Source organism: Peromyscus leucopus, unplaced genomic scaffold (assembly GCF_004664715.2).
Source record: "Peromyscus leucopus breed LL Stock unplaced genomic scaffold, UCI_PerLeu_2.1 scaffold_147, whole genome shotgun sequence".
NCBI classification, from domain to species: domain Eukaryota; kingdom Metazoa; phylum Chordata; class Mammalia; order Rodentia; family Cricetidae; genus Peromyscus; species Peromyscus leucopus.
In genome coordinates, this window is record NW_023504633.1 from 24,554 (window position 1) to 47,889 (window position 23,336).

The 23,336-nt window shown below is 48.8% G+C and overlaps 1 pseudogene; it reads left to right on the forward strand.

The window, feature by feature from the left end:
* The first annotated feature begins 183 nt into the window (after positions 1–183).
* LOC114690487 lies at positions 184–12,255 on the forward strand (annotated as a pseudogene).
* The last annotated feature ends 11,081 nt before the right edge of the window (positions 12,256–23,336 follow it).

Consider the following 23,336-nt stretch of genomic DNA (forward strand, 5'->3'; position numbering starts at 1 on the left):
GCTCCCCCAGATTGTTTCATTTTCTCAGTAGCTCCAGGAACAGAACTAGGAGAAGTCAGAAACAAAAACAGTTAGACACAAAGAAAAGCAGAAGTGGGCGCTCAGAGACTGACCGTCCCTGACGGCACTGAACGGTGAGGGTCCAGCCGTGGCCTGGCTGCCGGTGACCCGTGTGTGGGAGAGATGACCCAACTGGCCTCAGCTCTGTGGCTGCCACGCTGCTGCTGATGCTTTTCTGGCTTCCAGGTGAGGAGGCTGTCTTCCCGGGAGGGTGGGAGGCCTCAGGGAGCTGCACGTAAGGCGCCGGAGCCTGGATTTCTCTGTGCACAACACAGAATGGGGCAGCTGCGTCCTGTGTGTCGGGTGGACGGCCAACGGTCCACAGTGCTCAGGGGAAGGGGCCAGGAGCTCACTCTGCACCCAGCTGTCAGGACAAGGGACAAGTCACACACTGTGAGGGCTGGGGCTGCCCAGGAGGAGCGCCAAGAGGATTTTAGATGGGTTAGACCAGGGAAGAGGAGGGCACAGAGGTGCACTGGTGTGAGAGGACGGTGGCTAGCTGGGAAGCCCCGAGAGGTGTGTTGGTGGCGAGGTCTGTGAAGAGATTTAATCTGTCTGTCTGCCTTCCTCCCTTCCCTTTCTTTTTTGGTTTTTTAAGACAGGGTTTCTCTGTGTATCCCTGCTGTTCTAGAACTCTGTAGACCAGGCTGGTCTCAAACTCAGAGATCTACCTGTGCTGGATTAAAGGTGTGCACCACCATGCCCTGATAATCTTTTTTTTTTTCTTTAAGATGTTTTTTTCTTTTCTTTGGGACAGAGTCTCACTGTGTAGCTCTGGAACTTACTATGTAGACTAGGCTAACTCTAAACTCACCGAGGCTTTTCCTCTGCCACCGAGTGTAAGGATAAAAAAGGAAGGTGAAGTGGGTAGTTTTCGGCAGGCCCCGCCAAGGCATGCCGCTAAGCAAACACGCCACACGCAACCGAGTCAGTGCAAGAGGCTTATTGGGAGGGAGAGAGGGGAGAGTGAAAGGCCGTGTCGGAGTGGGACATGCGAGAAGGCAGGCAGACAGACAGAGAGACAGACAGGCAGAGAACAGGAAGAGGAGCGAGGGACAAGAAAGGCAAGAGAGGCAGGAGAGCAGGCTGTGCCTGGGGCACTTTTAAGGGGCGCACATGTCGCACAGCTGACGGTAGAAAGGCACCGGCGACAGGTGATGATGCACCTTAACTCTTTGGCGGCAGAGGTAGGCGGCTGCCGTGGAGGAAACTAACAGAGCACTGGAATCAAAGGTGTGTACCACTACACCACAAACTGCTTTCCTTTATTCTTGGAAAATTTCATCTATGTGAACAATGTAGTTTGATCACATCCAGCCCTCACCCCTCCCTCCAACTCCCCCCAGGTCCATCCCAGCTTCATATTATTATTATTATTATTATTATATATTATTAAATACCCATTGAGTCTCATTAGCACTGCCTCTGCGTATGTGGGGTTATCCACTGGGGGAGGCCACCTATACATGGCCACCCTCCAAAGAAAGGAATCTCGAACCCAGCACTCTGGAGTCAGAGGCAGGCAGGTCTCTGTGAGTTTGAGCCTCATTTACACAGTGAGTTTCAGGCCAGCGAGGACTGCATAGAAAAACCTTGTCTAGGAAAAAAAAAAAAAAAGGCAAAGTAAAACCAAACAAAATGTTCGGTTTTGGGCCTATATTGATCATTTGTATTAAAAAATCAAAAACAAACAAACATTGTTTTATCTGAGTTTACACACTTATTTATAATATTATAAAAATCATCTTGGCTATTTTTCCTTTCATTTGTTTGGATTTTCTTCTTTTTTTTCCTTCAGGATTTAAGGGGATTTGAAAGCGCTATGCTGAGGGCAGAGGTGGAAGGTGGAAAACCAGCCATCTACTGGGTGTGAGGGTGGTTGGGCAGGGGGAAGCATCCTAGAGGGCCAGGAAAGGAACAGGACTGCTGGGAATTTAAGTAAACAGCAGTCAGGACTGGGAGGTTGACTTAGTGGAGAAAGTGAGCGCCTGTGTTTGGATCCCCAGCACTCACTTGAAAATTGGACTTGATTTGTGTCTGTAACTCCAGAACTGGGGTGCAGGAACAAGCAGAATTTGATGCCTCCTTCTTGTCTCTGCAGGCACCATACTTTTGTACACAAACGCACACAAACACACATACACATACTGAAAATAGAAGTAAAATCGGCGAAGAGTCTAGTGGTTAAGTCCACTTACTGTCTTTTCAGAGGACCCGGGTTTGGTTCCCGGAACCCACATAGTGGCTCACAACCACATGTAACTCTGGTTTCTGGGTGTCTCACACCCTCTTCTGGCTTCTGGGGCCTCTACATGCATGTGTAGGTGCACAAGAAACTCACACAGTACACACAAACACACAAATGCACTCACACAGGTACACATAAACACACAAATGTACTCACACAGGTACACACAAACACACAAATGTAATAAATAAACCTTAAAATAAAATCTTAAAAAAAACCCTCAAAATCAGCAAAGTAAGCCTAGGCTGAGAGAGCAAACCCTCCCATTTTCTGCCTACCACCCCCAACTCTTCTTCCTGGTCACAGGGTCATGAGGACATTGAGGGAGCAGGGCATATAGCTGGCCACCTCTTGCCCTGACTCGTATTCCTACAGTGGGACCACATGGGTGGTAGTGGCTATTCTCCAGGTCCTGAGATGCCCAGAACTGGCATGTTTGACAACATGAAGCCCTAGTGGTGGGAGGGACTGGGGGGGATTAGGGTTGAAGGAAGGGGCAGGGCAGAAGGGGAGGGTGCTGAGGTAATTGGCTGATGGGAAGTCAAGGGATGGAGGGTGGAACTTTTTGGAGGGACCTACTTACTACCATCCACCTGTGAGGGTCCAGAATTGGGGCTTGTGTTTTCCAGGCTGTATTCCTCTGCATGACCCAGCAAGGTGACAGGCACTGTGGGAGTCCTGAGTGTGCGGTGTCAGTACGAGAGGAACACAAGACTAACAACAAATACTGGTGCAGAGTGTCACTGCTATCATGTAAAGTGTTGTCAGGACCAGAGCCTCAAAAGAAGCTGGGAAAGGCCGAGTGTCCATCAGGGACCGTCCAGACACCTCACCTTCACAGTGACCTTGGAGAACCTCACCCTGGAGGATGCAGGCACCTACAAGTGTGCGGTGGACATACCATTTATCAATGCTCCTCCTGGTTAATCGATTCCACCTTGGGGATTGATGACTCCTTCAAGGTTGTGGTGTCTGTGGTTCCAGGTCAGCTCCCAGGTAAGTTCTCCTAATGAACCATGCCAGCTGAAAAGTGCAGGAATTTTGGCGGGGGGGGGGATCAGCTCAGAGCCTGAGAGTACATTGTGTGTGTGCGGATGGAGATGAGGGGCAGACAGGGACAGGACAACAGTTATGGAGCATCCTGGAGGGGAAGAAGGTGCTGTCCATGGGGGATGGAAGGCAGAAAGAGCAGAGTGTGGCCAGGACAGAGGTCTGTGTCCGGTGTGGACCCATGGAAACGAGAATCCATGGGTGTGTTGGGAGCTGAGCAGGTCATTATGGGACAGTGCTGTGTGCAGAGGGACCTGTCACTAGTGACAAGCCAGCTTTGCAGTTAGTTCTCTTTGGCAGCATGTGGCTGAGGCTGGAGGAGAGCAGACCTAGAGTGTGGTTTTGACTCAGGTAGGTTGGGGATGGCAGCTGTGTTGTGCGTGCAAATGATCAGCTGATCAGGGAGGAGGCCCCATCCTGATCCTCCCTCTGGTGTGAAATCAGCTCAAAGACAACCCATTGACAGCTCATCAGGGTGGTGGATGCTTGTGATCCCAGCACTCAGGAGGCAGAGGATCACAAGTTCAGGGCAGCCAGGGCTGTAAAACTCCATATGGAGACCCTGTCTCAAAGAGTAAAGAAAAAAAAAAGGAGGAAGGAAGGGAGGGAAGCAGGGTGAGAAGGAGGAAGGAAGGAAAGAAGGAAGGAAGGAAGGAAGCGAGCTATTGGCCAGTGGCAGAGTCTGAGGAGATTCCCTAGGTCTCATCTGTGGTTTTATCTCCAGAACCAGCACAAGGACACCTACAATGCCCACCAGCCTGACTACCAGCCTGACTACCAGCCTGACCACTGAGTGTTCTACCCAAGGATCCATCATGAAGGGTCACCATGAGGATCCTGAGTCCAAGGGCTTGAGGTGAGGTGCCCTGGTCCCTGACCTGGAGGTAGCCACCCCAGCCATGTGGTCTCCTCGGGAGAAGGGCTTACAGAACCATGAGGGCTTGGGGTAAGAACCTTTGGTTCCTGACTTGAAGGAGGTGGCCCTTCTCCTGGGAGGGCTTAAGTAGGCACTGTGGCCATGTGCTGCTGTCATACTCCACTGGCTAGAACCTCCTGTGCCGTGGGCTCCAGTCCAGGTAGGAGGCCATAGGTCACTGACCACACTGGGCCTGCCTGTGCTGAGGACAGGGAGAGCTCAGGCTGAGGAGGACCCAGAGTGTGATGGAAGGAGAAGAGCATGAAAAAGGCTGGTGACATTCCATCGTACATGGCTTAGTGCTTCACAGAATGTTCTTTTCATACCTCGTGATAATCTTCATGTTACCACATGTTTTAGCTATTTTCCTATGGCTGTGATAATACACCATGACCAAGGCAGCTTATAATAGAAAGCGTTTATTGGGGCTAACTGTTTCAGAGAGTTAGAGTCCACGATCATCATGATGGAAACATGGCACCGGGCAGGCAGGCATGGTGCTGGAGCAGTCGCTGAGAGCTCACGTCTTGAGACACAGCCACAAGGCACTAACTGGGCATTGCAAATGGATCCCGGATCTGACTGGAGTTAGTAGGGATCCTATAGGTTAAGGGCTTGGCCACCTGCTAACTTTTAACTTTAAATGTTGAGGCTCCCATGACCCTCTTGGGTTTAGAAATTCACTGGAGTCATCACTTTGGAAGTGGTTTTTTATCATACTTTTATGATTTTTATCTTTATAAAGATCATGAGGAGACAAATGAAGAGACAGCAAGGCCAGACTGGGAGAGTCCCAACAAGTGTCCCAGTACCTCTACTTAGGCAGGGTCAGGGTGCATCATCAGGGGCCTCTGTGTGTCTCCACCAAGAGCTCCCCACATCTGCTTTCCAGGGTTTTTACTGGGCCTCATGAAGTAGGCACCACAGGCTGAATCGCTGGCACATGGATGAACTTGTCTCTAGCCCCTCCCCTCTCTGGAGGCTGGTTAGAGCCCCTGTCATATCCATGACCCCACATTGGTTCCTGGTGAGCAGCCTCATTCTGTAACCTCACCTCTTAGCTATGTACAGGCGCATCTAGACTTATGACACAACATTATCATTTATAAAGTTTACACCCAAGAGCCATGCAGTCAAGTTACAAAAATATCAGGGAAAAAAACAACATCCAAACACCCCACCTCCCCATACTTGAAGTAAATTTATAATTTGGTGTTGGGCTGTATTTATCACTACACAGGGCCAAATGTACGAGGTCCATAGACTGAGGTCTGGACATTCCCACAAGCATCACTCAACATCATTCACAAACAACCAAGGTGCTCCTATTAGCAAAATCCCCAGCATCAGGCATGGGTGTCCAACCTTTGGACATTGTGATATGAAGTCACGGTTTGCAAATGTGTTGACCATATTCAAAGCTATCCCGGGACACATGTGGCCTCTCTCCCAGGACCCAAGGACCAAGGTTTGGCCTCTCCTCACTACCCTACACCTGGAAACCTTCCCACAAGTTTTCTGCCAACCTGGAGGCATGATGTGGCTACCAGACAAGGCAAAATGCAGGACACATACATGCTGCTTTTGGAGGTTATCCTACAGATGTCCAAGGCAGGGGGAGCCCTGCTCTGTGTGTGTGTGTGTGTAACAAGGAGATGGAGAGATGAAATCATTATGCTGTTGATCTTTATAAAAAAGTTTTTCTTTTTTTCAGCCAATCAGTGGTGGTACACTCAGGAGGCAGAGGCAGGTAGATCTCCGAGTTTGAGGCCAGCCTGGTCTACAGAACAAGTTTCAGGACAGCTAGGCTACACAGAGAAACCCTGTCTTGAAAATCAAAACAAAAACAAAAATCCAAAAAACAAAACAAAAAGCCCCGTGTGTGTGTGTGTGTGTGTGTTGTGTGTGTGTGTGTGTGTGTGTATGTATGTATGTATTATGTACATATATGTATGTATTTTTGAGACAAGGCCTCACTACCTAGCCTTGGCTAGCCTGTATAGACCAGGCTGGCCTTGAACTCATAAAGATCCACTTACTTCTGCCTCTTGAGCACTGGATTAAAGTTGTGGATCAGTACTCTCAGCTTCATAAAATTTTAAAGGTTATTATGATGTGTGAGTAATGTACATGTGTGTACAACTTTCAGGAGTCAGTTCTCTGCTTCTACTGTGGGTTCTGGGGCTTGAACTCATGACCTCAGGCTTGCATGGCAAGTGCTTTTATCCACTGAGTCATCTCACCAATCTTTTTTAAAACCTTGACTTTATGTGTCTGTTTTCAAAGTCAGGGGCTGGTGATATACCTGGGGGCAGGGTAGAGTACTTGGCTAGGGTGCATGAGGCCCTGGGTTCGATGCCCAGCACTGAATAATTGACTCCTCCCCTTAAAGCCTCTGGGTGCTGCTGATCGTGTTAGCTCTTCTGCTGTTTCTGTTGGTGGGGACCTCTCTGCTGCCTGGAGATGTTCCGGAAGCATCAGATCAAAGGTGAGTTAACTTCCTGTGTCCTTCTGTCCCTACTCCAGGGTGGTGGACTCTGGCCACAGTCTTTCACCTCAGTGCTCTGTCCCAGTTCTCAAAATAGGCACCACATTAAGCACACACCCTCAGGGCACACACTCAAGATGACCCTTAGAGGAAGGGCCCAGAGGTGTTCCTGGGTGTAGTGGTTACACACCCTGGGAGATAGCTCCCCGGAGGCCTTTCTCTGGGGCCGAGTGGTTGCCCCGTGGGGCAGGGCCTTCTTCTGTTTAAAACCTTCAGTGGCTTCCCACACTCTCAAGAGACTTTCTGCAGGGCTGCTGGGCCTCCACAGTGTACCCTGCCTGCATGGTGCCTCCCCACGCCCACGTTTCTTGTGACTTTTGGTTATGGGGCAGGAGCCTCAGCCTCTCTCTCTCTCCTGGGTTTACTCTGCATGCTGAAAGTCCTGGCTGTTATGATATATATGCACGTGGGGAACCCCATCAGGCCAGGGTATCCCGTGTGTGCAGGGAAACATGCTGGCATGCTGGGCAGATGCAGCGGCGGGCTGGTGGGTGACCCACGCCATGTGGCATGGCGGCAGGGGTGGCGTGGACATTCATTCCTGACCCAGATGCTGCATCGGCACGGAAATGGTTTATTATAATAGAGAGACAGAGAGAGATAGGAAAGAGGGAGAAGAGAGAGGAAGAGGGAGAGAGAGGGGTCGAGGGTACACTCCTCGTGGGAGGAAGAGCAGAAGAGAGAGAGGAAGGGGAGGGGCCTTTCCCCAAAATGAGGCTTTTACATCAGGACTCAGGGCGGTGTGGAGGGGCGGGTCAGAAATATAACACTGGCCTCCCCAGGCTTACTCCCTAGTCTCCAAGCGCTACCCTCAGATTTTTTCCCTTGGACTTTTTCCTTGAGGCCCTCCTGGGTATCCCCATGCCCTCGGCTGTCACAGTTCTTTTTGTTTAGATGGTTCTCACCAGCATCCCTGGCCGCCACCTCATGAGGCCTGTGCACTGCTTCCGGCCTGGGGCCGTGGCTGGAGAAGGTCCCCAGTCACTACTGGGTTTAGGATCTTTAGTCACACAGACAGACACCCAGGAAGCTCTGGGAGTCCGCGGTCCCACCCTCCCCGAGTTCAGATTGACAGACAGGACCAGCACAGGGTGTGTCAACAAGAATGTTCTCAACAAACACAGAACCGTGAGTAAGCACAGGACAGAGGGACAAAAAGGACAGGAGGAAAGGGGTCGGGCCTCCTCCAGGGGAGAAGCTGGCTTCCTTCCTGTGCAGAGACTTCGTGACCTTACCAGCAGAGGGCCCTCAGGGCCATCTCTGTCATGTTGCTGAAGCCCTTCAGTGAGGATGTGGTAGCAGAAAGGAGGCCACTCTGACCTACAGACCCTCTGTATCTCTCTCTGTCTCTGTCTCTCAAATCAGAGTGTCTCTGTGTAGCCCTGGCTGTCGTGGAACTCACTCTGTAGCCAGGCTGGCTCGAACTCAGTGATCCACCTGCCTCTGCCTCCCAAGTGCTGGGATTAAAGGTGTGCACCACCACTGCTCGGCTCTCCAGTCCCTCTTGGGGGGCCTCCCGAGCTGTAGCCTTCACATGGTTCCGCTAACCACAGGGGACTTTCCCAGCCTGGACAGCTCCCGTCCTGTGAGTCCCAGCACATGGGGTGCCCTTTCACCCAGAAACACTGTGACCACAGATCACTTCCCCTTTAAGAAAGATGTAGGAGACTCGGTGTGTTAGGTCTTGTGATCTCTGCACTTGGGAAGCAGAGGCAACAGGAATGTGGTGAGTTCAAAGCCAGCCAAAGGAAGATGTAGGGAAGGCTCTGTCTCAAAAAACAAAACAGAAAAGAGGGGCTGAGGAGAGGATTTGCTGTAGGAAACCTGAGAAATAAGAAAAAGCAACAGAGAAGAAAGAAATTATCTGAGGTATATTGTAAATCAAAATCCCATCTCCCAGAAAACCAGCCACTGCACCAGAGGTGTGTGTCTTTTGTCTATGTAGAAGTGATTTAAGTTTTTTCCAAAGTGTCGGTGGCACACACCTTTAATCCCAGCACTCAGGAGGCAGAGTCAGGTGGATCTCTGTGAGTTGGAGGCCAGCCTGGTCTACAGAGTGAGTTCCAGGACAGCCAGGGCTACACAGAGAAACCTTGCCTTGAAAACCAAAACAAACAACAAACAAATCTCATGTTTGAATTATGTGTATATGTGTTGGGGGGGTTGATGTGTGATGTGTGATGTGATGTGTGTGTGTGTGTGTGTGTGTGTGTGTGTGTGTGTGTGTGTGTGATGTATGGAACCTTTGGAGGTCAGAAGTGAGTATGGATCCCTGGAGTTACAGGCAGTTGTCCAAACTCAAGTCCCCTGGAAGAACAGCCAGTGCTCTTAATCTCTGAGCCATCTCTCCAGCCCCATGTGTGATTTCCTAAAGATCTTGCTTCATTGCCAACATGGCACATCCCTATACTCTCAGCACTTGGGAGACTGAGGCAGGAGGATTAGGAGAGTTTGAGAGCAACCTGAGCAACATAGCAAGACCCCCTAAAAACAAAACAAAACTCCATACCACTTAAACCTGTAATTTTACACTTAACAATATTATAGCACTTCCACTGCTACTGAATGTTCTAGAACTCCCAGACCTATGGCTGAAGTCTCCAAGGAAAGCCTTTCTTGGAGTACAGCACACCCCTCCTCCCCACCCACTTTTTCCTGCAGTTTCACCCCTTCTCTTTCTATCTCTAGCTGATATACATCCAGAGCTGTCCCAGAACCTCAGGCAGGCAAGGAACTACGGCAGGAGGTGAGCCAGGGTGGCTGGGTGGGGAGGGGCCATAAGGAGGCTGTCAGGGAGTCCTGGGCTGGTAGAAGTGACAGATCTATTACAGGTAGATGGAGTTGTCCCAGAACAAGAGACATCACCTGGAGATCTATCGATCAACTTTGTCCCAGGTTCTGTCCAGTCTGTTCCCCTCTGGCCAGGACAGTGGACTTGGATGAGGGATGGGGAGGAGGGGATCCTAGAGAGAGCAGGGAGAGGGTGGAGGACGAATGGGAAAGGCCAGGGCTGACACAGTGTGGTGGGAGGAGCCGGCTTCAGAGAAGCAGGGCAGGGGGATGGAAGGGAGGGACTCCATGGATGACACTTGACCTTCTGCAGGCTGCTGAGGAGAGTGAGTCCCAGTATGTGAATCTGCAGCTGCACACATTGCCCCTGAGGAAGAGCCGGCGCTACAAGTCAGGTGGAGGTGGAATACAGCACAGTGGTAAGTTTGAGAGCCTGGCTCCCTTTGCACGAGGATCCTGCCGTGCAAGGGTAGCACACAGGGTGGGGAGGACAGAGAGCCAGCCTCGCTCAGGATGGTTGTATAGAAGACAGGAGTGGAGACTTGTGGAGGCCCTTGGAAAGGTCACGTGTCACTGTAGCTGGAGTAGGAAGCAGAATTATGGGCGTGGCCAGTATCTAAGGTCTTGACGTCAACACATCAGAACCTGTTATTTCTCCTTGTGTTGGTCCCCTCATCTCTTTGGTATCAATTCTTTTAGGGGTGTGGTCAAGCCTCGGACTCAGTGACCTTCAAACAGGAGAGTGGGGCAGGCAGCCTCCTTGGGTGTGACCCACCATTTTACAGACAGGGTCAAACAGAAGCTGAGAGAGAGAGAAACATCAAAGGCTTTCGGGGGAGACTTTCCCCAACCCTAGGCTCAGAGCCCACTGAACCCTTCCTTCTTGGATGCCCTGAGGGACGCTATAGTTTGGTGGCAGGAGATGGGTGACATACACTGCTCTGAAAAAGTGTCTACTCTGGTCCCATCCAACCCAGGCTGCTGATTCTGCCCTATGAGGGGAATAAGGAACGGTTCTGTCCCGCATCCACTCTGCATCACCCAAGCTATGATCCCTCACTTGTGCCAGTGTCTTCTTTCTTATTTTTAAAATGATTCACTTAGTTTTATTTTACATGCATTGGTGTTTTGCCTGCATGTATGTCTGTATGAGGGTATCAGATCGCCTGGAACTGAGTTACAGACAGTTGTGAGATGCCATGTGGGTGCTGCTGGAATTGAACCCAGGTCTTCTGGAAGAACTGCCAGTGTTCTCAACTACTGAGCCATCTCTTCAGCCCCATGCCAGGGTCTTTTGAGCATGAGGTGTGGGCAGGGACCCCAATGTCCTCATTTTAAGCAGCTGGAGAGAGATGGTTCAGCAGTTAAGAGCACTGAGTGATGTTCCAGAGGAACCGGGTTCAATTCCCAGGTCGTCCGAAATCTGATCATGCCAGGATAGAGATAGATAGATAGATAGATAGATAGATAGATAGATAAATAAATAAATAAATAAATAAATGGAAGGGACTTCATGACCACTCTCTCTCTCTCTTTAAAGAAAAAAGCCCCGCTAACTCAGTCGTAGGGCATGAGACATGGGTCCGTGCCCCATGTCGGTCACCAGATATATCGAGAAACCCACAGAGTCTGTTTAAAGGACAAAGGAATTTATTAGGGGGAAAACTCACTGCACAGAACAGAATAGTCACAGGTTCTGGAACGCTGTCCGGCTGCCTGAGTCCGTCTGGTATCCAAAGCCATGCGGGGAGAGAAGAGCCTGCCTATGTGCATCTCAGGTCTTAAGGGTCACTGTGAGGCCACGCCCCAGGGACATGTACTTCAAGGCCATAGGCAGGTAGAGCAGTTACCTGCTGCGTCTCTAGGGGCGGTGCTTCAAGGTCATAGACAGAACAGCCGTCCGACAGTCTCTAGTTCCTCAGATGGTGTCGTGTGTCTGAAAACCTATTCCTTCACTATGTGACATGTTCTCATGTCTCCAGCTATGGGACTGGCAACCATCACCTGGTAGCTAATGACTGCAAAATAGGTTGGAAGCTAACTTCCTTTTCCCTTTGGACAAGTCAGTGTCGAAGCCAGTAACTTGGCTTTAGAACTGTTGTGCCATTGTGGCTACCTCTGCTGCCGTGATATACCCAGCATGGGACTTCCCACTGTGCTTGACAAGGTGGCGGTGGTGTCTAGTTCTGGGCAGTTGAGGGGGGTGTGTGCCCTTCCCCTCTTGGCCTGAATCTGGGGTCTCTCTCTGCAGACGTTCCCCCAGAAAGAGCTTCACTATACATCCGTGGTATTCGACTCACAGAGCCAGGATTCTTCTGCCAATGGGACTTCCCTTGGCCGTCTCAAAACCAAGAAGCAGAGTATAGCGAGGTCCGAAAGCCAAGGAAAGGCCTTGCTCACTCTCACCTGTGACTCCTTGGTCACCTGATCCCCTCAGTGGTGACCACCAGGTTCTCGAGCTCCCTGCAGGCTGCTGCCATCAATGTCATGAGCCTCGCTGGCTTCACTCAAGATGAGCAGGAACCAAGGCTCTGTGGGGACAGAGGCTCGTCCCACTGGCTCTCTCCTCTAAGCCTGCATTTTGTTCTGCCTCTGGGTGTGGAAGAAGTAATGCTGCATCCCTTGGTGCTTTGGGAAGTGACATGGTTCAATAGAATGGCACCTGTGTTGGCTTTGTAGTGTCTGCCCAGCAGGAACATCCGTGATTGCTGGGGCATGTGGAGAACCAGCGAAGAACCATGAGAACATGAAGGAAGGGGAGTCATGGAGGCGCTAAACATCAGCTCCCCCATCTCACAGAGAACTAAACTCAGCTCTGAGAAGAGCCTGGCCCATGGCTCCAAGGTCAGGGCCAAGTTCCTCTGGACTCTTAGCTAGAAGATGAAATAAAGTTTAAAATATCTTCTTAAAGGGAGAAGAAAAAATTATTTAAATGATGCCTGCTCTATGCCTGTAGCCCCATCATAAAGCCCAGCTTTGAAATCAGAGGAGCCTTTGGGGTACAAGGGCTTGGGAAGGATGTGTCACCACTGGGTTGGAGAGGGTAAGTTGTAACGTTGATCCCAATGGGACATACAATGATATTTACCACCAGGGTAATTTTAAAGTCTAATCCAAAGTGACTGTGAGTGTTTCCAGCCTGCAGCCACCACCAATGGCTTGAAAGCCATATCTGCTGCAATGATTTTTCTTATAACTTTTCACATTGCTCCAGAAGCACTTCAAGGGTAAGTCATCTCCAAAGAGTGGAGAGATGATGGTTATTCATGACTTATTTGGTTTTTTTTTTTTAATGACAGGATCCTTTATAGCCAGGCCAGTCTTGAACTTGCTGTGTAGCCAAGGATGACCTTGAACTTCTGATCTTCCATGTGTGTGTGTGTGTGTGTGTGTGTGTGTGTGTGCTTGTAGTATGCACACCCATGAGTCATCCCAGGTACTTTCCTCACTTCTTGTACTAATGTTCTGAGACACAAAAAGGAAAGAAACACACATACACAGATGGATGCATGCCCAAAGCCAGGTCCCAGAGTGTCGGGGAGGTCTGGGGGGGGGGGCAGGGTCCTCTGGATACAGCTCACAGAGCACTGGTGTGCTCTCAACTCTGTCCCAGGCTTCAGCCCCAAACCTACCAATGGCTCTTTCCACTTGAAAATGCAGTGACCGCTGGATTGTGCAGATGGGACTCAAGAGTCTTAAGGGGAAGTGGGGAGGCTGTGGCCAAAAATAGAGTGCTGGGCCCACAAACAGCGCAGGCACACAGGTTTTAGTCCAGTGACTAAACTAGACTGCAACTAGGAGGGATGGGCGGGGAGAGGAGGGCCGCTTCCTGTGTGAGTCACTCACTCATTGTGGAAAAGTCCAAGTGCAAGTGCCAGCCAGAGGACATATCTCTACCTTCATTTTCTTCTCCTTCTCCTGTCTTCTCTCCCTGGTGCCTGGGACAGGTCAGCCCAAAGGCAGCTTTCATTCATTCATTCATTCATTCACTCATCATTCATTTGCCCATTCATTCATACAACATTCATCATCCATCCATTTACTCATTTATTCAACCATCACCCATTCACCTACCCATCCATCATCCACCCACCCATCCATCATCCATCATTCACCATCCATCCATCCACCCACCCCCCATTCATCCACCCCATCTATCCATCACATCCATCTCCACCCACCCATCTATCCTCATCCATCATCCTCCACCACCCATCTATCATCATCCATCCACCCATCCATTCCTTCATTCATCCAATCACTCAATATATTTCATTCACTCATTGAAGAGCATTCAGTGACTTGCTCCGTGATAGGCAGAAGGCTGGACACTGAGAAGCATAGGACAAAACCCTTGCCCCGTGGACTTTTGGGTTTACAGGGATGTGGACATAGGCCTTCTCCACTCACCTCCCTGCCTTAAGGCTTTGGACAGGGGAGGAATGCCTCTCTGACTTGGTCTCCTGTAAACAGATATAACAGACAATTCCCTGTTTAAGAACAGAAAAGCAGCAGGGAGGTGCTGGTGCACACCTTTAATCCAGCACTCAGGAGGCAGAGGAAGTGGATCTCTGAGTTTGAGGCCAGCCTGGTCTACAGAGTGAGATCCAGGACAGCCAGGGCTACACAGAGAAACCCTGCCTCAAACAAACAAACAAACAAAACAAAAACAAAGAACAAAAACAAAAAAACAAAACAAAAACCCAAAAAATGAAAAAAACAGATGCTTCAAATTTATGTTGAAGATTGGCCACCAGGACTGTGGATCAGGCTCAGTGGGTAAAAGTGCTTGCCACTCAAGTGTGAGGATCTGAGTTTGATCCCCAGAAACCACATAAAAAGCTGAATGTGTGATCAGCTAGAAGTCTCAGGGGGTGAAATGCTTGCCACACAAATCTGACAGCCTGAGTTTGGTCCCTGGAACTCATGGAAAGATGGAAGGGGAGGACTTACTCCACAAAGCTGTCCTCTGATCTCCACACCATGGCACACGAGCCCTCATCCCACCCCCCAAATAATTTCAATTGTAAAAAAAAAAAAAAATTAAAAAGTAGGATGTGTACCAAGAGAGCCTGTAATCCAGTCCTGCTTCGGCAACACCGGAGGTGGAAGCAGGTCTCCAAGCTTGGAGGCCAGCAAGTCTGGTGTGCTGCAGTGTGAACTGTAAAGAGACCTACCTCAACCAGGGTGGAAGTTGAGGACTCACACCTGAGATTGTCCTCTGACCGTCCCATGTGTGCCAGCATGCACACATATGGACACACACAAAATGGCTATCAGGGTCTATGGCCCTGGTAGTTCAAAAGCTAAGCTGATGGGTTCCATGTCTTCTTTAGCCTGGGCTTGGAGGGAAGCAGGAGAGTCAGATGGGATGGCCTTCATCTCGCATTCCCATGGGAAAGCACCCCCTCTGTGGGAGACAGGAAATCCGGGTCCAGTCATGAACCTCAGCAGTGCCATCTGTCACGTGCTTTTCCTGGGGGATGTGAACAAAACATCTAGTCACCCCAGATGGGGGCTCAACCCAAAGAAACAATTGCATCCCAGTCCAGCTTGATAAACCAATGAGCTTTCCGGGTTCCCTTACAGCACAAGGGTGAAAAGTTACAGCTGTGTCAATGAGAGTCACACTCCAGAATAGGTACAGGTCTCCCCCAAACCTCTACCTGTGGGAATCCCCCCAACTTCAGCTAACTTTCCGTCTCCTGCGTACTCCAGCACCCCCTCCTCACATGCAGATGGACAGAATTATGTGCATGCGTGCGTGCGTGCGTGCGTGCGTGCGTGTGTGCGGCAGAAAGGGGAGCATGCAAGAGGGAGTGCTGGGATCTCAGGTGAGGGACTGATGGGGATGTCTGAAAGTCTCCTGAGTGTGGGCAATTACAGCCTCTGTGCCTTCAAGATGGTGGTGGCCATGTCATGTCCAGGACAGTGTTCCCCAACATCTCTTAGGAATACTTTTTGTCTTTGTGAGGGGTGTGTGTGTGTGTGTGTGATGTGTGTGTGTGAGTGTGTGAGTGAGTGTGTGTGTGATGTGTGTGTATGAGTGAGTGTGTGTGTGTGTGTGTGTAACAGGAAGGTGTCAGATCAAAATGGAGTCACTCATGTCAAGCCCTAACAGAGTCCAGGGGTCATTGTCTTAGTCTACTTTCTGTTGTTTCTTGACCTTGGGCTAAGATCAAGTGAAAATACTGGAGACTGGGAAGTTTATAGGAAAAAGGTTTACTTGGCTGAATGTTTTGAAGTCTGGGAGGGCCAAGTTAGGAGGCTGCGCTGGATAAGAGCCTTCTTGCTGCTGATGGAGGCTCTGCAGAGTCTACAGGCAGGATAGGGCTTCTCATAGGGAGAGGGATGCAAAGCAGACACTGAGCGGCATTTTTAACAAGACTCATGCCTTTTAAATTAATTATATGTGTTTATTTCTTTGTGTGTGTGAGTGAGTACGTGTGTGTGGTATGTGTGTGTGTGTGTGTTGTGTGTGTGTGTGTGTGTCTGTGTGTGTGCTCACATACCAAGGTGTGTCAAGGTGTGTATGTGGAGACCCAATGACAGTTTGGTAGGAGTCAATTCTCTCCTTCTACCATGAGAGTTTCAGGGAGTGAATTCACACTGTCAGCCTTGACAACAAGGGCCCTTAGCCACTGAACTGTCTCACTGGCCCATCAGAACTACTCTTTTTTTTTTTTTTTTTTTAAAGATTTATTTATTTATGTGTGTGAGTGTTCTGGCTTCCTGTACATCTTCATGACAGAAGAGAGCACCAGATCTCATTACAGATGGTTGTGAGCCACCATGGTTTGCTGGGAATTGAACTCAGGACTTCTGGAAGAGCAACCAGTGCTCTTAACCACTGAGCCATCTCTCCAACCCATCCTTTTTTTTTTTATGAGACATGTTCTCTGGGTAGCCCTGGCTAACATGAAACTCACTCTGTAGACTAGGCTGGTCTCAAACTCAAAGCTCTATCTGCCTCTGCCTCCCAAGTGGTGGGATTAAAGCTGTGTGCCACCACACCCAGCTCCAGCATACCTGTTCTTGAGATGACCCATTTATCTAGTAATCTATGTCCTAATGCCCATCCCTTCTCTCAGCAGTCCTGGTGATTGAACCCAAGGACTCAAGAATGCTAACCAGGCACCCTGCCATTCAGCTCTCCAGTCCTCTCTTCACTGTTTTGTTTAGAGACTGGGTCTTGCTAAATTGCCCAGGTTGGCTTGAACTCACTCTGTAACTCAGGCAGGACTTGAACTTGCTATCCTCCTGCCTCAGCTTCCTTAGTAGCTGGCATTACAGGCATAGGCCCAGGACCATCATACTTCAAGGTCTCACCTGGTCCTCTTGCACAACAAGGATTCAAATTCAGTATCTATTCTGATGGACTCTTCCAAGGGAAGACATCCATGAAGGAGATCATTGTGTATATTTATTTGATGACAATAACTGTCCCCAAAGACTCTCCAAACCACAGCCTTGCACAAAAGTCCTGATGATCTTGCACAAAGAACCACAGCCTCACCAGGCCACTCCTCACGCCTTGCCCAGAAGCTGCCTGCTCAGCCTCCTGCTGACTCCGCCTTCAGTACTGATCTTTGCAGGGGAGGACCATTGCTTCAACACAGCTTCTGTAATCTCCCCACCTTCCTGTTAATCCTTGCCTTCCCTTACTCTCTTGCTCTGTGGCACCTTGCGTGTTCTGCATTCTTTGCTGTACCCAATAAGTTCTTTTCTCACCTGCTCAGTTTAGCTCAACACAATATCTTCATATCATGGTAGTGGAGACCACACCCCCACCAAGGAGGGCGTGCCGGCTAGTTTTATTTATGTCAGCTTGACACGAGTCGGAGACAGTTGGGAAGAGGGGGACTTCAGTTGAGAAAATGCTCCCACCTGTGGGCAAGCCTCTGTACATTTTCTTGATTGATGATTGACGTGGGAGGCTCGTCTCTCTGTGGGTGGTGCCTCCCTGAGCAGCTGGTCCTGGGTTCTATGAGAAAGCAGGCTGAGCAAGGCAGTCAAGTGATCAGCATGTCTCTGAGGCCTCTGCATCAGCTTCTGCATCCGGCTGCTGCTCGTGAGTTCCTGTTGTGACTTCCCTCAGGGACAGTCTGTGATGTGGAACTGTAAGTTGCAGTAAACCCTTTTCTCTCCAAGTTGCTTTTGGTCGTGGTGTTTTGTCACAGCAATAGAAACTCTAACTAGGACAGAGGAGATTTGGAGTGTCCCTATCCATCCAGGCTGCCTGCCAATTGCAGCCAACCGAATGATGAGCTGCAAAGATGTCCTTGTCTCAATCCCCAGAACCTGTGAATACATTTTAGTAAGTTAAAGGTGATGGGATATAGATTTTTTTTTTTGGTTTTTTCAAGACAGGGTTTCTCTGTGTAGCTTTGCGCCTTTCCTGGAGCTCACTTGGTAGCCCAGGCTGGCTCGAACTCACAGAGATCCGCCTGGCTCTGCCTCCGAGTGCTGGGATTAAAGGCATGCGCCACCAACGCCCGCGGGATATAGATTTTTAAGTGAGTCTCTCTCTCTCTCCCTCCCTCCCTCCCTTCCTTCCTCCCTCTCTCTGTATGTGTGTGTGTGCACATGTGTGTATGTGTGTGTGTATGAGTCTTAATTGTCAAGATATATTCAATTGTATGAAAGAGAGTGTTAGTTAGCGCTGTTAACCAAAGCTGGCAGAGAGACAGAGAGAAGAGAGAGAGAGACAGAGAGAGAGACAGAGAGAGACAGAGAGAGACAGAGAGATATGAAGGAGGACATAGGAGATGTAAAGTCACGAGGATGCTGCTCTGGCTTGGAAGATGGGTGTAGGGGCCATGGGCCGAAGAATTCAGGGGACCTCTGGCAATAGGAAAGGGTAAGTGAGGGAACTCCCCCTAGAGGCCGCAGGAGGAACACAGCCTGCCAATACCTTGGTTTAGGAATTTTGACCAGAGTTTTTGTTTTGTTTTTAAAGATTTATTTATTTATTTATTATGCATGATGTTCTGACTGCATGCACATACACTTCCATGCCAGAAGAGGGCACCCGATCTCTTTATAGATGGTTCTGAGCCACCCTATGGTTGCTGGAATTGAACTCTGCACCTCTGGAAGATCAGCCAGTGCTCTTAACCTCTGAACTGTGACTGCAACTACAAGCGAAGAGCTTGAGTAGATATGCTGCTGGTCAATGAGCCTACTTACAGGGCTTACTTACCCTGTGGCCAGAGTGCCAGTGCAGCCCCTGAACGGAGCGGGGACAGAAATGACCACAGGAAGAGCTCACCTCAACAATGAGGAGGCAAGAGAAGCACTCAGAGAGAAGCCATGTCTCCTCAAGGCCTGGGCATTGAAGGCTTGGCTGTCAGCTTGTAGAATGTTGGAGGCGGTAGACCTTCAAGAGATGGGACCCAACCCCTTCCTCTCGTTCTTTCTGCTTCTCATAGTCATCGGGTGTGCAGCTCGGCCACACACTCCCACCACGCTGCACCGTCTCACCACAGGACAACCGGCGTGTGCCACCACATCCACTTCTAATCACCCCTGTGAGGTCCTACCTCCCAATGCCATCACGGGGTCAATTAAATTCAACCTGAGTCCAACTGTGGTGGCTCACACCTGTAATCCCAGGCAGAAGGACCACAGAGGGTCCAGGGTTATCCTGGGCTACATAGTGAGTTGCAGGACAGCTGGGCTACAGAGTGGGACCTTGTCTCCAGAAGCAAACGAAACAGCAAAACCAATTTCAGTGTGAGTTTGAGAGAGGACATCCAAACCACAGGAAGCTACAGTGTTATGTCACTCAACAGTGAGGACATGTTCTGAGAAACGAGCTTGTGGTCAGTTTCATCGTTGTGTGAATGGTTATAGTGTGTACACCTATGTAGTTAGACTTCCTGTTACACACCACACACACACACACACACACACACACACACAGAGAGAGAGAGAGAGAGACAGAGAGAGAGAGGAGAGAGAGAGAGAGAGAGAGAGAGAGAGAGAGAGAGAAATGCTCCCAGAGCCACTGTGAACAAGACAATGTGAGATTAGATTACGCACAAGAGAGAGTAATGCACTCAAAGGACATGATGGGACCAGTGGAGGCTCAGCGGGCGAGGCGCCTGCTGTGAAATGTGATCCTGGAACCACGTGAAATAGAAGGAGAGAACCGACTCCAGAGTTACCCTCTGACCTCCACATGTGTGCTGTGGCACGTGTGGCTCCTCATGCTGTACACACACACACACACAAAACACACAAATAAAAAAGATGTGATAAATTAGAACTATATAAGTCTGCTGCATAACCATTTTGCAGGAAGTTTTTTTTTTTAGTAAGTAGACAGTACACTTTAAAATAATGTAAAGCACATTTATATATACATATATAAACACATATACACATGTATACATTTAAGACAGCATCTCACATAGTACAGGCTAGCCTCAAACTTGCTATGGAGCTAAGATAACCTTGACCTTCTGATCCTTTGCCTCCACATGACCCCCCATGTGTTGATATATTCTGTACCCTAATAAATTTACCTGAAGATCAGAGAACAGAACAAGCCACTAGATTAAACATAGAGGCTGGGCAGTGGTGGCACACACCTTTAATCCTAGGACTCAGGAGGCAGAGATCCATCTGGATCTCTGTGAGTTCAAGGCTGCCCTGGACTCCATGAGATTGACTCAGTCTAGGAAGAGAACAGATCCAGGCAGTGGTGGCACACACCTTTAATCCCAGCACTTGGGAGTCACATGTCTTTAATCTAGCACTAAGAAGGAAGTGATATGGTGAACAGAAAGGTATATAAGGTGGGAGGAGACAGAAACTAATGCTTTTCAGGCTGAGGAGTCCTAGAGGTAAGAGGTGGCAGTGGCTTATTCCTTTGTCTGTCTGACCTTCAGCATTTACCCCAATATCTGTATGTTTTTTTTTTTTTAAAGATTTATTATTATGATACAGTGTTCTGTCTGCACATATCCCCACAGGGCAGAAGAGGACACCAGATCTCATTACAGATGTTTTGAGCCACCATGTGGTTGCTGGGAATTGAACTCAGGACCTTTGGAAGAGTAAGCAGTGATCTTAACCTCTGAGCCATCTCTCCAGCCCCTGGTATTGGTTTTTTATTATATAAGACCTTTAGAAATTCAAGCGACACCCCCACCTTGACCAGATTTGTTGGTTTATTGGTTTTTTTCAGCATTGGGACCAAACCCAGGGCTTGGAGCATGCTAGGCAAACACTCTAACCACAGAGCCACATCTCCAGCCCCATACGTGCTATGGTTTTCAATTCTGGCCAAGGGCTGTAAGTACGTTGATAGCATACTGTAAACCCACAAGTAATGACATGTGCAGCAATGTTAGACAGCTCTGGCGTCACTAGGGGATAAATTGTTCATCTCGATACATTCTTTTAGGTCCAACATTGCATATGTGGTCTGTCATTGACTAGATGTGGTTATGTGGCTTGTGACTGCACCAGGTCATTTAGCACGGATACATATAGATTGGTCCACACGTTCAAGCTCCTCCAGTCACAGTGGATGTCAGTCTCCCCTCTTCCTCCCCTCCCTGTCCCTTAGTGTTTTCATGCAGCAACAACCTCAGAGATCATTTTACATTCTCATGTAAGTATGTCAGCACCATCCCATAATATTCTACTGCACAGGCTATGCTAGGTAAGTGTTCCACCACTGAGCTACATTTAAAGTAAGCCACAGTTACTTTATAGCTACGTCTTACTTTAAATCCTTAGCTAAATTCAGGAATTCCCGGACCAGGCTCAGTGGTGGGTAAGACTCCAGGAAGGACAGTTGCAAGGCCATTTATACTGCCTGAAAAAAGATTAATTAATTTACATGGGTATTTTGCGTGCGTATATGTCTCTGAACCACATGCCTGGTGCCCAGGGAGTCCAGAAGAGGCATAGGATCTCTGGGGACTGGAGTTGCAGATGGTGTGGAACTGACATTTGTGTTAGGAGTCAAACCTTGGTCCTCTGGAAGAGCAGTCAGTGCTCTTAACTGCTGAGCCATCTCTCCAGCCCTCTTTCTTTTTTCTTTACAATTCAGGAAAAGCCTTCTCTTGGCTTCTTAAGAGCTGTCTTGGGTCCGAAGTGGAACAAGTCACAGGGTGCCTGGCCTTCATGGGGGGGGGGTCCCCTATAACTTTTCATATGTTTGCAGATAGCGAAGTCTGGATGTAGGTGGAGTTTTTCTGTCCTGACTCTCCACTCTCAAATAACTATTCAGAAACTAATTATAAATGCTTGACCAATAGCTCAGGCTTGTTACTAGCTAACTAACTCTACATTTAAATTAACTCATATTTCTTGTCTACACTTTGCTATGTAGCTTGGTACCTTTTCTCAGTATGGCATGCTCATCTTGCTTCTCTCTGCATCTGCTGGTGACTCCTGATTCCACCCTTCTTCCTCTCATCATTCTCAGTTTGGCTCTCCTGCCTAACCTTATCCTGTTCAGCTATTGGCCAGTCAGCTTCTTTAACTACTAAACCAATCATTACAACATATATTCACACAGTATAAGTATAAAACATCTGGAAGTTACATTACAGAAAAAATAAACATAACTCATAAAATACTACTTCTACAGAGTTCAGTCAGCTGTCCTTTGTCCTTGGTCCCCCAGTGCTTCCAGAAAACCTGTCTCCACCACCCAACTCATCTCTGTTGATTCTTCTCACATTGACTCTGAAGATACGGTACAGTCAGAGCACAAGCCAAGAAAGAAAGATCTGCTAACCCTAGACCGTCACCTGCACATACGCACGCATGCACGCACGCACGCATGCACGCACAGTGCAATTAAAACACTCTGTGATGGGAAACTATTTTGAAATGCCAACTGATGTGTTTTTGTCGTTCTGAGGTGCCTTTCTAAGCCAGTCCCCTCAGCCTACTGCAATCACGGCTCATAGGGGAGACAACAGAGCCACAAGGTAAATTCCCTTCTGTGGTTTCAAACCCTGCAGCCATTGTGTAAGAGAATACAGTGTGCACATAGAAGGACTGGAGAAGAGAGAGAAACTCCCAGACTCAGCTAGGGAAATGATCTAGAGTGGCTCATAGGAAGAGCATTGGTGGGGTTCAGAGGTGCACCCCAACTTATGAGTAGATAAGAGCCCCAGCTCAAGGACCTGCTCTAGGGAATGAGAGTGCCACATTTGGAGGTGAGCAAGGGCACTTGAAATGAGCCAGTCAGAACTCACATGGGCTTCAGGTCTAAGATTGGCACCAATGAATGAGTGCTGAATACTCACTGGTAGTGTAATGAAATGGTATGTGCAGAAATGACCGTATTTTAACTTAAGATGTTTCATTCATTTATGCTATGTAATATTTGCTTAATGATGCAAAATTGTTGCATTTGTTTAATTCTGTAAAGCTGTGTTACTTTGCCTGCCTAAAACACCTGATTGGTCTAATAAAGAGCAAAATGGTCAATAGTTAGGCAGGAAAGAGAAACAGGTTGGGCTGGCAGGCAGAGAGAATAATAGAAGAGAAGAGGGAGGCATGAGAAAAGGAGGAGAGGAAGATGCCAGTCACCTAGCCACACAGCCAGCCACAGAGTAAGAAAAAAAAGAAAGGTATATAGAATAGAGGATGGTAAAAGCCCAGAGGCAAAAGGTAGACAGGATAATTTAAGTTAAGGAAAGCTTAGAAACAAGTCAAGCTAAGGCCAGGCATTCATGAGTAAGAATAAGTCT